The 12,776-nt window shown below is 46.1% G+C and overlaps 1 protein-coding gene across 2 annotated transcripts in view; it reads left to right on the top strand.

Annotated features, from left to right (window-relative positions):
• Positions 1–12,776, top strand: part of LOC120041481 (cytohesin-1) — a 66,294-nt gene that overhangs the window by 15,275 nt on the left and 38,243 nt on the right. The window lies entirely within an intron of this gene.

Raw genomic sequence — 12,776 nt, 5'->3', positions numbered from 1 at the left:
CATTTTAAAGTGTGTGTGTGTGTGTGTGTGTGTGTGTGTGTGTGTGTGTGTGTGTGGTGTGTGTGTGTGTGTGTGGTGTGTGTGTGTGTGTGTGAGAGAATGCATTCATTTGTGTGTGCATGTGTTCGCATGCGTCTGTTTTCACACACACACAAACACACACACACACACACACACACACACACACACACACACACACACACATTTTCATTGCTGCAGTAATAACATCTGCCAGATAATGCATCTAAGTCAGATCAATACTATCCTGTTATGAGCACTGAAATACTGTCTGATGAAGGATGGACCTGCTACTCAATACAATACAATACTATCCTGTTATGAGCACTGAAATACTGTCTGATGAAGGATGGACCTGCTACTCAATACAATACAATACTATCCTGTTATGAGCACTGAAATACTGTCTGATGAAGGATGGACCTGCTACTCAATACAATACAATACTATCCTGTTATGAACACTGAAATACTGTCTGATGAAGGATGGACCTGCTACTCAATACAATACAATACAATACTATCCTGTTATGAACACTGAAATACTGTGATGAAGGATGGACCTGCTACTCAATACAATACAATACTATCCTGTTATGAGCACTGAAATACTGTCTGATGAAGGATGGACCTGCTACTCAATACAATACAATACTATCCTGTTATGAACACTGAAATACTGTCTGATGAAGGATGGACCTGCTACTCAATACAATACAATACAATACTATCCTGTTATGAGCACTGAAATACTGTGATGAAGGATGGACCTGCTACTCAATACAATACTATCCTGTTATGAGCACTGAAATACTGTCTGATGAAGGATGGACCTGCTACTCAATACACTACAATACTATCCTGTTATGAACACTGAAATACTGTCTGATGAAGGATGGACCTGCTACTCAATACAATACAATACTATCCTGTTATGAGCACTGAAATACTGTCTGATGAAGGATGGACCTGCTACACAATACAATACAATACTATCCTGTTATGAGCACTGAAATACTGTCTGATGAAGGATGGACCTGCTACACAATACAATACAATACTATCCTGTTATGAGCACTGAAATACTGTCTGATGAAGGATGGACCTGCTACTCAATACAATACAATACTATCCTGTTATGAGCACTGAAATACTGTAATGAAAGATGGACCTGCTACTCAATACAATACTATCCTGTTATGAGCACTGAAATACTGTCTGATGAAGGATGGACCTGGTACTCAATACAATACAATACTATCCTGTTATGAACACTGAAATACTGTGATGAAGGATGGACCTGCTACTCAATACAATACAATACTATCCTGTTATGAGCACTGAAATACTGTCTGATGAAGGATGGACCTGGTACTCAATACAATACAATACTATCCTGTTATGATCACTGAAATATTTTGTGGGCTTTTTTGAGTCATTTATCTAGGTAGGCTAATAAAAGGTTCAGTTAGCATCCAGGCTTTTTTGACCAGGTTGTAGAACGGTGGTTAGTTCAGGTTCTGCTGCGTTATACCAGAGCATCAGATGATACCACAGAATAACATGGTCTGTAGGTTTTCTTAGGACAGTGGTGGTGTTGTGTTGTCAGGGGGAATTCAGCTCTGCTTTAGTTTTGGTCAGAACTGTTAGCCTGGTCCCGGATCTGTTTGTGCTTCATAGCCAGCTCCTATCGTCGCATGGTCTCCTACGGTTCTACAGCATAAGCAGGTCTGAGACCAGGCTAGGCGTTGTTCCTGGGACTGAGAAAATGAAAGCCCCTAGAGCCATGGATACGGAACTTTCCTTGTCCTGGCTGTTCTTCTACAGCATGTGAGCAGAGTTGAGCGGTCGGAAATCCCGCTCCTCACTCATGGAGTGGTGCTTGCTCGCTTCACGTCCTTTCCAACCGCTCCATTAAATCCCGCTCCTCACTCATGGAGTGGTGCTTGCTCGCTTCACGTCCTTTCCAACCGCTCCATTAAATCCCGCTCCTCACTCATGGAGTGGTGCTTGCTCGCTTCACGTCCTTTCCAACCGCTCCATTAAAAACCGCTCCTCACTCATGGAGTCCCGTCCAGTCCCGTGTGGCTCAGTTGGTAGAGCATGGCGCTTGCAACGCCAGGGTTGTGGGTTCGTTTCCCACGGGGGGCCAGTACAAAAAAGTATGAATGTATGTACTTGTAAGTCGCTCTGGATAAGAGCGTCTGCTAAATGACTTAAATGTAAAAGGTAAATGGAGTGGTGCTTGCTCGCTTCACGTCCTTTCCAACCGCTCCATTAAATCCCGCTCCTCACTCATGGAGTGGTGCTTGCTCGCTTCACGTCCTTTCCAACCGCTCCATTAAATCCCGCTCCTCACTCATGGAGTGGTGCTTGCTCGCTTCACGTCCTTTCCAACCGCTCCATTAAAAACCGCTCCTCACTCATGGAGTCCCGTCCAGTCCCGTGTGGCTCAGTTGGTAGAGCATGGCGCTTGCAACGCCAGGGTTGTGGGTTCGTTTCCCACGGGGGGCCAGTACAAAAAAGTATGAATGTATGTACTTGTAAGTCGCTCTGGATAAGAGCGTCTGCTAAATGACTTAAATGTAAAAGGTAAATGGAGTGGTGCTTGCTCGCTTCACGTCCTTTCCAACCGCTCCATTAAAAACCGCTCCTCGCTCACAGGAAAAAACTGCTGCTCCAAATTCACTCCATTCATTAAAATCACAATTTAACTATTTTTAGTGACCACCTGGACCTACCATTCGGTTTTAAAGTATCGACACCAAACCATATGTTTTGAATGAAAATTAGTTTAGTAAACAACATGAAAAGGTGACTGTAAGAAGCGCTCATCATTTCAAATAGACCACATGTCATATTAAACAGCATATAAACACTCTAAATATGTCAGGAGCCAGACAGGGAGCCTAAGAAGGAACCAAAATGAATTATTTAGGCTGTATTATTTCACTTATTTCAAGGCTATAGTCTACAAAGAAATACATAGTGAAGCATTTGGGAGTGTGACACTGGCTGGTAGGGACATAAAGCTCTCAGCATTTAAACAACATTATGTTGTATTAAGTCATTATAGTCTATACATTACACATATAGGCTGTGACTTACTTAGAATTATTTACAAATTAAATAAAAAATGTCTTATTAGGCTCCATCTACAGTGCCTTTAAATGTATCTTTAGAAACATGTGTTTGTCCAGAGTCTGTGGCTTCAGGCTCATGTGATGGTGCCGGTAGAGCAGGCCAGCAGTGGAGAACATCCTCTCAGACCTTACAGAGCCACTGGGGATGCTAAACACCCTTCGGTCTGCTCTTGCCAGGCTGGGCAGAGATGCGTAGTTGTTTTTTGTCGGTAGGCGTAAAGGATTTTGGGTAAAATAACCCTATCAAAACAGAACGCTTCTTGAAAGAGGTAATGCCAGGCCTACCTGGCCAAAATCAATAATGGCCTATTTTATAGATAATAGAACTGAAATGTTATAGGTAACTACCCACCTAGTTCCTTTCTTTTAGCATGAGCACGTAGTAAGTACACCATCATGCTTTAGGGATAACTGTCTTTTCAGATTCCACAATGATTCTTTAGTTGTGGACACTACATCACCGCACTCCCTCTCTTCTTTAGTTGTGGACACTACATCACCGCACTCCCTCTCTTCTTTAGTTGTGGACACTACATCACCGCACTCCCTCTCTTCTTTAGTTGTGGACACTACATCACCGCACTCCCTCTCTTCTTTAGTTGTGGACACTACATCACCGCACTCCCTCCCTTCTTTAGTTGTGGACACTACATCACCGCACTCCCTCTCTTCTTTAGTTGTGGACACTACATCACCGCACTCCCTCTCTTCTTTAGTTGTGGACACTACATCACCGCACTCCCTCTCTTCTTTAGTTGTGGACACTACATCACCGCACTCCCTCTCTTCTTTAGTTGTGGACACTACATCACCGCACTCCCTCCCTTCTTTAGTTGTGGACACTACATCACCGCACTCCCTCCCTTCTTTAGTTGTGGACACTACATCACCGCACTCCCTCTCTTCTTTAGTTGTGGACACTACATCACCTCACTCCCTCTCTTCTTTAGTTGTGGACACTACATCACCGCACTCCCTCTCTTCTTTAGTTGTGGACACTACATTACCGCACTCCCTCTCTTCTTTAGTTGTGGACACTACATCACCGCACTCCCTCTCTTCTTTAGTTGTGGACACTACATTACCGCACTCCCTCTCTTCTTTAGTTGTGGACACTACATCACCTCACTCCCTCTCTTCTTTAGTTGTGGACACTACATCACCGCACTCCCTCTCTTCTTTAGTTGTGGACACTACATTACCGCACTCCCTCTTCTTTAGTTGTGGACACTACATCACCGCACTCCCTCTCTTCTTTAGTTGTGGACACTACATTACCGCACTCCCTCTCTTCTTTAGTTGTGGACACTACATCACCGCACTCCCTCTCTTCTTTAGTTGTGGACACTACATCACCGCACTCCCTCTCTTCTTTAGTTGTGGACACTACATCACCGCACTCCCTCTCCTCTTTAGTTGTGGACAATACATCACCGCACTCCCTCTCCTCTTTAGTTGTGGACAATACATCACCGCACTCCCTCTCTTCTTTAGTTGTGGACACTACATCACCTCACTCCCTCTCTTCTTTAGTTGTGGACACTACATCACCGCACTCCCTCTCTTCTTTAGTTGTGGACACTACATTACCGCACTCTCTCTCTTCTTTAGTTGTGGACACTACATCACCGCACTCCCTCTCTTCTTTAGTTGTGGACACTACATTACCGCACTCCCTCTCTTCTTTAGTTGTGGACACTACATCACCGCACTCCCTCTCTTCTTTAGTTGTGGACACTACATCACCGCACTCCCTCTCCTCTTTAGTTGTGGACACTACATCACCGCACTCCCTCTCTTCTTTAGTTGTGGACACTACATCACCGCACTCCCTCTCTTCTTCAGTTGTGGACACTACATCACCGCACTCCCTCTCTTCTTTAGTTGTGGACACTACATCATCGCACTCCCTCTCCTCTTTAGTTGTGGACACTACATCACCGCACTCCCTCTCTTCTTTAGTTGTGGACACTACATCACCGCACTCCCTCTCTTCTTTAGTTGTGGACACTACATCACCGCACTCCCTCTCTTCTTTAGTTGTGGACACTACATCACCGCACTCCCTCTCTTCTTTAGTTGTGGACACTACATCACCGCACTCCCTCTCTTCTTTAGTTGTGGACACTACATCACCGCACTCCCTCTCTTCTTTAGTTGTGGACACTACATCACCGCACTCCCTCTCTTCTTTAGTTGTGGAAACTACATCACCGCACTCCCTCTCTTCTTTAGTTGTGGACACTACATCACCGCACTCCCTCTCTTCTTTAGTTGTGGACACTACATCACCGCACTCCCTCTCTTCTTTAGTTGTGGACACTACATCACCTCACTCCCTCTCCTCTTTAGTTGTGGACACTACATCACCACACTCCCTCTCTTCTTTAGTTGTGGACACTACATCACCACACTCCCTCTCTTCTTTAGTTGTGGACACTACATCACCACACTCCCTCTCTTGGTCCTCATCTTTGTAAGTCACCCTGATTTCACACCTTTGTGTTTTATCAGTTTGTCCTTTGGGAAAGTCGCTCCAAAATGGGCCCGCTACACTCCCCTCTCCTCTGACGTACTCTGTTCTACACACAGGGGATCTGAGATAATCCCACGGACTCTTCCCACAGCTTCTGTGTTCTCCTGCCATCCACCCATTCACTGTCCCACACCTCCCTAGACAATCACAGAGCCTGTTCTCCTGCCATCCACCCATTCACTGTCCCACACCTCCCCAGACAAACACAGAGCCTGTTCTCCTTCAGCCTCCCCCTTCCTCCTCTCCTCCTCCCCCCTACCACCTCCTCACCAGGTCAGGTTGAGACTGAGTCCATAGTGTCTCTGTGTGGTCCATAACTGATGATATCATCATCGTGGTTCTGCCCGGTCCTGTGCTGAATGACAGGGTGAAGTAAAGGGAAGTGTGTGTGTGTGTGTGTGTGTCTACGAGAGGTGACCCAGGTCAGCATAAAGGTCAGTGGGCTGTAGGTAAGGAGGAGGCTGTGTCTTGGGCTCCGTGCTCAGTGCCTCGTTGTCTGCATCACTGACTGGCTGACTGACTGGCTGACTGACTGGCATTCCTTTACAACTCACTGCTGCTGTTCTGCCTTGTAAAGGGGGTCTTGTCAGGGGGTCTGTGTGCGTGGATGCTTGCATGTGTTGGAGGGGGCCACTCTTCCAAAATATATGAAGGGGAGGGAACAGGGAGTCTATAGCTGCACCACTGAAGAGATCCAGTGAGATGTGGAGATTAAAAAGCAATGACCAGTCTCTTTATAAATCACCTGTTCAGGCAGACAACAGCTCTGGTAAATGAGATCCCATATCAATAGTAGCTAATAGTGTGCTGTGAGTGAGTCTATCTATGTATCTGTTTAAATGCATTGTGTTTCACCATGAAGTGAAGCATGCTGGACACTAGGCTCCCTGATTGGTTTAGGCAATTCTATAGAGACATGTCTTTTGGTGGGGAGGGGAACTGAACTGGACATTAGCTATGCTTTTATCTGGGGTGGATGGATGCTCTCTACTCTCCCCTTCTGCACAGGCCATGAGGTAGAGGGGGATGACAGGCAGACAGACAGCCAGGCAGGCAGGCCAGACAGACGGACGGACGGACGGACGACCAGGGCTCACTGTGGTTACATTGCATTTTGGAGACAGTAGGAGTAAGGGGGGAAAGAGAGAGGAAGAGGGTAATCAGGTCTAATGGAACTCTGAAAGGCCAGATAGGTGCTGCTGGTTCAATGGAAAATATAATGATTCAGTCCCAAATGGAACCCTATGCCCTTTAAAGTGCACTATTTTTGACTAGGGCCGATAGGCGTGCACTATGTAGGGAATAGGGTGCCATTTGGGATGCACAATTGGAGGAGAAACACGAAGCAGAAACACAAAGCAGCATAATGGAAGGAGTCTATTCCTGGAACACTTACTGATTACTACACATCCTTCCTGGAACACTTACTGATTACTACACATTACTACACATCCTTCCTGGAACACTTACTGATTACTACACATTACTACACATCCTTCCTGGAACACTTACTGATTACTACACATCCTTCCTGGAACACTTACTGATTACTACACATCCTTCCTGGAACACTTATTGATTACTACACATCCTACCTACACACTTACTGATTACTACACATCCTACCTACACACTTACTGATTACTACACATCCTACCTACACACTTACTGATTACTACACATCCTTCCTGGAACACTTACTGATTACTACACATCCTTCCTGGAACACTTACTGATTACTACACATCCTACCTACACACTTACTGATTACTACACATCCTACCTACACACTTACTGATTACTACACATTTCTACACATCCTTCCTGGAACACTTACTGATTACTACACATCCTACCTACACACTTACTGATTACTACACATCCTACCTACACACTTACTGATTACTACACATCCTTCCTGGAACACTTACTGATTACTACACATCCTTCCTGGAACACTTACTGATTACTACACATCCTACCTACACACTGACTGATTACCACACATTACTACACATCCTCACTACACACTGACTGATTACCACACCTTACTACACATCCTCACTACACACTGAATGATTACCACACCTTACTACACATCCTCACTACACACTGAATGATTACCACACCTTACTACACATCATCACTACACACTGACTGATTACCACACCTTACTACACATCCTCACTACACACTGCATGATTACCACACCTTACTACACATCCTCACTACACACTGACTGATTACCACACCTTACTACACATCCTCACTACACACACACATGGATTACTACACATTACTACACATCCTCACTACACACTGACTGATTACCACACCTTACTACACATCCTCACTACACACTGACTGATTACCACACCTTACTACACATCCTCACTACACACTGACTGATTACCACACCTTACTACACATCCTCACTACACACACACATGGATTACTACACCTTACTACACATCCTCACTACACACTGACTGATTACCACACCTTACTACACATCCTCACTACACACACACATTGATTACCACACCTTACTACACATCCTCACTACACACTGACTGATTACCACACCTTACTACACATCCTCACTACACACACACATGGATTACCACACCTTACTACACATCCTCACTACACACTGACTGATTACCACACCTTACTACACATCCTCACTACACACACACATGGATTACCACACCTTACTACACATCCTCACTACACACTGACTGATTACCACACCTTACTACACATCCTCACTACACACTGACTGATTACCACACCTTACTATACATCCTCACTACACACACACATTGATTACTACACCTTACTACACATCCTCCCTACACACACTGATTACTACACATTACTACACATCCTCACTACACACACAATAGTACAGTATTTGCTATATTCACATGTCTTTTTCATAACTATGTTAGGCTACACCCAGTATTCACCCAGTCAGCACACAGCTGTTGCCCTCTTGTAGGGAACACAATCAGTGGAGTTTCCATGTGTCTGATATGGTTACAGTAAAGCCTATCAGAGCATTAGACAGGTGTTGTGGTGCTGAGAGAGAGAGACTGTGCTCATCTGGGTTGGGTTGGGGTGTACTACCCACTCAGTACCCCTCTAGGTGGGTACAGGCAGTGGTATCAGGGTACATACGATTTCTGTCCAACAAGAGAGCGCCACTGCCCCAGGAATGTGTCCTATGTAGTGAGAGGGACCTGAGACTGAACGAACACAGCGGCTTATTTTGGCCGTCACGTTTTTGAGCTCAACCTCCAAACTAGGTCAAATCAGATCAGGGGAGAGAGAGAGATTTCCTCTGAGCCGTCCTTTGGACTTTTAATTTCCTGATTTCCTGAGGAGATTCTCCAGTGATCTGGAAACCAGTCGTTTGGTATCTCTCCTTCCAAGATGGCAATCTGAGAGGGGGAGAGAGAGATGAACTGGGTTGTGGTCCAGAGTGTTGCACATGCAGGAAGTTGTGAAATACTGAGGTTTGTGTACGTTACATATAACACCGCAGACTCATTTACCAAACTGCTCCCCAACATAGCAGCTAAAACTCTGTCTGACTGGACACAAAATCTATTGGGAAATTAAACAACGACCCACGTAAATGGGTCAGTTATAAGTCAGGGTTCATTTAGGCTCAGTGAGAATGAGAGCTGAGGCTCAGCCGCTAGCTGTGGCAGGTCAAACCCCAGATTAGTGTGGACCAGCACCAGACATCTGACCTCTCTTTAGAGGCCCTTTGTCATTCTCTAGATTGTCTATAGTAGGTTTAACTCCAACCCTGTTCCTGGAGAGATACCGTCCTGTAGGGTTTAACTCCAACCCTGTTCCTGGAGAGATACCGTCCTGTAGGGTTTAACTCCAACCCTGTTCCTGGAGAGTTACCATCCTGTAGGGTTTAACTCCAACCCTGTTCCTGGAGAGCTACCATCCTGTAGGGTTTAACTCCAACCCTGTTCCTGGAGAGCTACCATCCTGTAGGGTTTAACTCCAACCCTGTTCCTGGAGAGCTACCGTCCTGTAGGGTTTAACTCCAACCCTGTTCCTGGAGAGTTACCCTCCTGTAGGGTTTAACTCCAACCCTGTTCCTGGAGAGCTACCCTCCTGTAGGTTTTAACTCCAACCCTGTTCCTGGAGAGTTACCGTCCTGTAGGTTTATGTGTCCACCAGCCACCATAGTTGCTGGAACCGGTATGAAAAAGAAAATGTGGAAAGATCTGAGCCAGCACAGTACGGTTTGGGTTGGCCCTAAAGTGTGAAAGAGACATCTGATGTCTGAGCCAGTACGGTTTGGGTTGGCCCTAAAGTGTGAATGAGACATCTGATGTCTGAGCCAGCACAGTACGGTTTGGGTTGGCCCTAAAGTGTGAAAGAGACATCTGATGTCTGAGCCAGCACAGTACGGTTTGGGTTGGCCCTAAAGTGTGAAAGAGACATCTGATGTCTGAGCCAGTACGGTTTGGGTTGGCCCTAAAGTGTGAAAGAGACATCTGATGTCTGAGCCAGTACGGTTTGGGTTGGCCCTAAAGTGTGAAAGAGACATCTGATGTCTGAGCCAGTACGGTTTGGGTTGGCCCTAAAGTGTGAAAGAGACATCTGATGTCTGAGCCAGCACAGTACGGTTTGGGTTGGCCCTAAAGTGTGAAAGAGACATCTGATGTCTGAGCCAGCACAGTTTTCTTCGGCTGGACACTGTTTATCTCCCTACCTTCCTGTGAGCCACCCAGAGGCCCCTGATGTTGCTGTGGCCAAGTTATTTGGACTGAAAATATCCAGTCAACAGAGTTAGTTTCTACTGGCTGTTCTACCTGGTAGATAGTGTTACTGTTTTATTATGGAGAGTTTCAGAGGAAACATAATGGGTTGTGAGAGTGCTGACACAGCGCCAAGCACAGCAGGGGTGAACAGTAAGCCTGAGGTGTGTGTGATTCCCCTGGATGGACTGCTTCCAGGCAGTACTAGGCCCTAGAAAACAGGATGTGGGCGGTGTGTCTCCCTCATCCCACGCAGACACACACATTTCACACACTCGCTCTGTCAGGCCTCTCCCTCTGGTTGGCTACTGTGAGACTGAGATTGGCTCGTTCACTGGTTTCAAAATGTTGATGACTATCATCACGCTGACCTCTGACCTCTGGCGATGTATTGAACTGTTCCAGTAAATGCAGGACTTTTCTGAGATACAGAGAGGGGAGATTCTGAATTCTCCACCTAATGATGAATGTAATGCTATGTCACTTTGTTATCTCATGCATATGTAACAGCACCTCTCTTCATCTCCCACTCTCATGTCTCTCGGTTTCTATTGTTGCACATTGTGTGTGTGTGTGTGTGTGTGTGTGTGTGTGTGTGTGTTTGAATGGTAAATCTATTGTTAAACTGGTTAAATCAAGATGTAGCCTATTCACAATACAGGGGAATGCATATTCAATAGGAGTGAGTGCATGCATGGAGGTGAGCTTGTTTTGGCTGATTTCATGGGGCTACAGATGGCAAATAATCTGTTTCCCCTCCAATTGGGACTCATTTTATTGTACTGATAAACAACATCTGCATAGAAGTAGCTTATTTTATAAACGTGTGCGCTCACTCTTTAACCAGTAATGACATCATTCATGAGGCAAGGGGGGGGGGCAGCCGCAGGCCATATCAGAGAGGAAGAGGTGAAGTGAGAGGTCTCACTCTTTAACCAGTAATGACATCATTCATGAGGCGGGGGGGGGGGGGGGGGGGGGGCAGCCGCAGGCCATATCAGAGAGGAAGAGGTGAAGTGAGAGGTCTCACTCTTTAACCAGTAATGACATCATTCATGAGGCGGGAGGGGGGGGGGCAGCCACAGGCCATATCAGAGAGGAAGAGGTGAAGTGAGAGGTCTCACTCTTTAACCAGTAATGACATCATTCACGGAGAGACGTGAGCGAGAGAGAGGAATTTAAGTGAATGAATAAAGTTTTGATGGCGGTCACCTTTGAATCAGTGGAAATCAGGATGTTTTGCGTAATGGTTAGCATATTATCAGGAACATGGCACTAGCGCTAGTGAATTGATGTTGGCTTCAGCTGTAAGCGAGCACGGAAAGTTAGCCTTCAACGCTGGAAGCTACCGCTATCTTCTTGCATTGTGAAGTTTTCTAGCCTGTATGGATATAATCATTTATAAGTAATTTAACAATTTCTACATGCTGTGTCACATTATTCAAGTGTGTTCAAGTGATGCAGCCCAGACTCCCAGTGCAGGCTGAGTGGAGATCTAACATGATGCAGTCCAGACTCCCAGTGCAGGCTGAGTGGAGATCTAACATGATGCAGCCCAGACTCCCAGTGCAGACTGAGTGGAGATCTAACATGATGCAGCCCAGACTCCCAGGCTGAGTGGAGATCTAACATGATGCAGTCCAGGCTGAGTGGAGATCTAACATGATGCAGTCCAGGCTGAGTGGAGATCTAACATGATGCAGTCCAGACTCCCAGTGCAGACTGAGTGGAGATCTAACATGATGCAGCCTAGACTCCCAGTCCAGGCTGAGTGGAGAGCTAACATGATGCAGCCCAGACTCCCAGTGCAGGCTGAGTGGAGAGCTAACATGATGCAGTCCAGACTCCCAGTACAGGCTGAGTGGAGATTTAACATGATGCAGTCCAGACTCCCAGTACAGGCTGAGTGGAGATCTAACATGATGCAGTCCAGACTCCCAGGCTGAGTGGAGATCTAACATGATGCAGTCCAGACTCCCAGTACAGGCTGAGTGGAGATCTAACATGATGCAGTCCAGACTCCCAGTACAGGCTGAGTGGAGATCTAACATGATGCAGCCCAGACTCCCAGTGCAGACTGAGTGGAGATCTAACATGATGCAGTCCAGACTCCCAGTACAGGCTGAGTGGAGATCTAACATGATGCAGCCCAGACTCCCAGTACAGGCTGAGTGGAGATCTAACATGATGCAGCCCAGACTCCCAGTACAGGCTGAGTGGAGATCTAACATGATGCGGCCCAGACTCCCAGTACAGGCTAAGTGAGGAGCTAACATGATGCAGTCCA

Source organism: Salvelinus namaycush, chromosome 3 (genome assembly GCF_016432855.1).
Source record: "Salvelinus namaycush isolate Seneca chromosome 3, SaNama_1.0, whole genome shotgun sequence".
Taxonomy (NCBI): Eukaryota; Metazoa; Chordata; class Actinopteri; order Salmoniformes; family Salmonidae; genus Salvelinus; species Salvelinus namaycush.
Note: the sequence above shows the minus strand (reverse complement) of the source record. Positions and strands in the feature narration are given on the sequence as shown.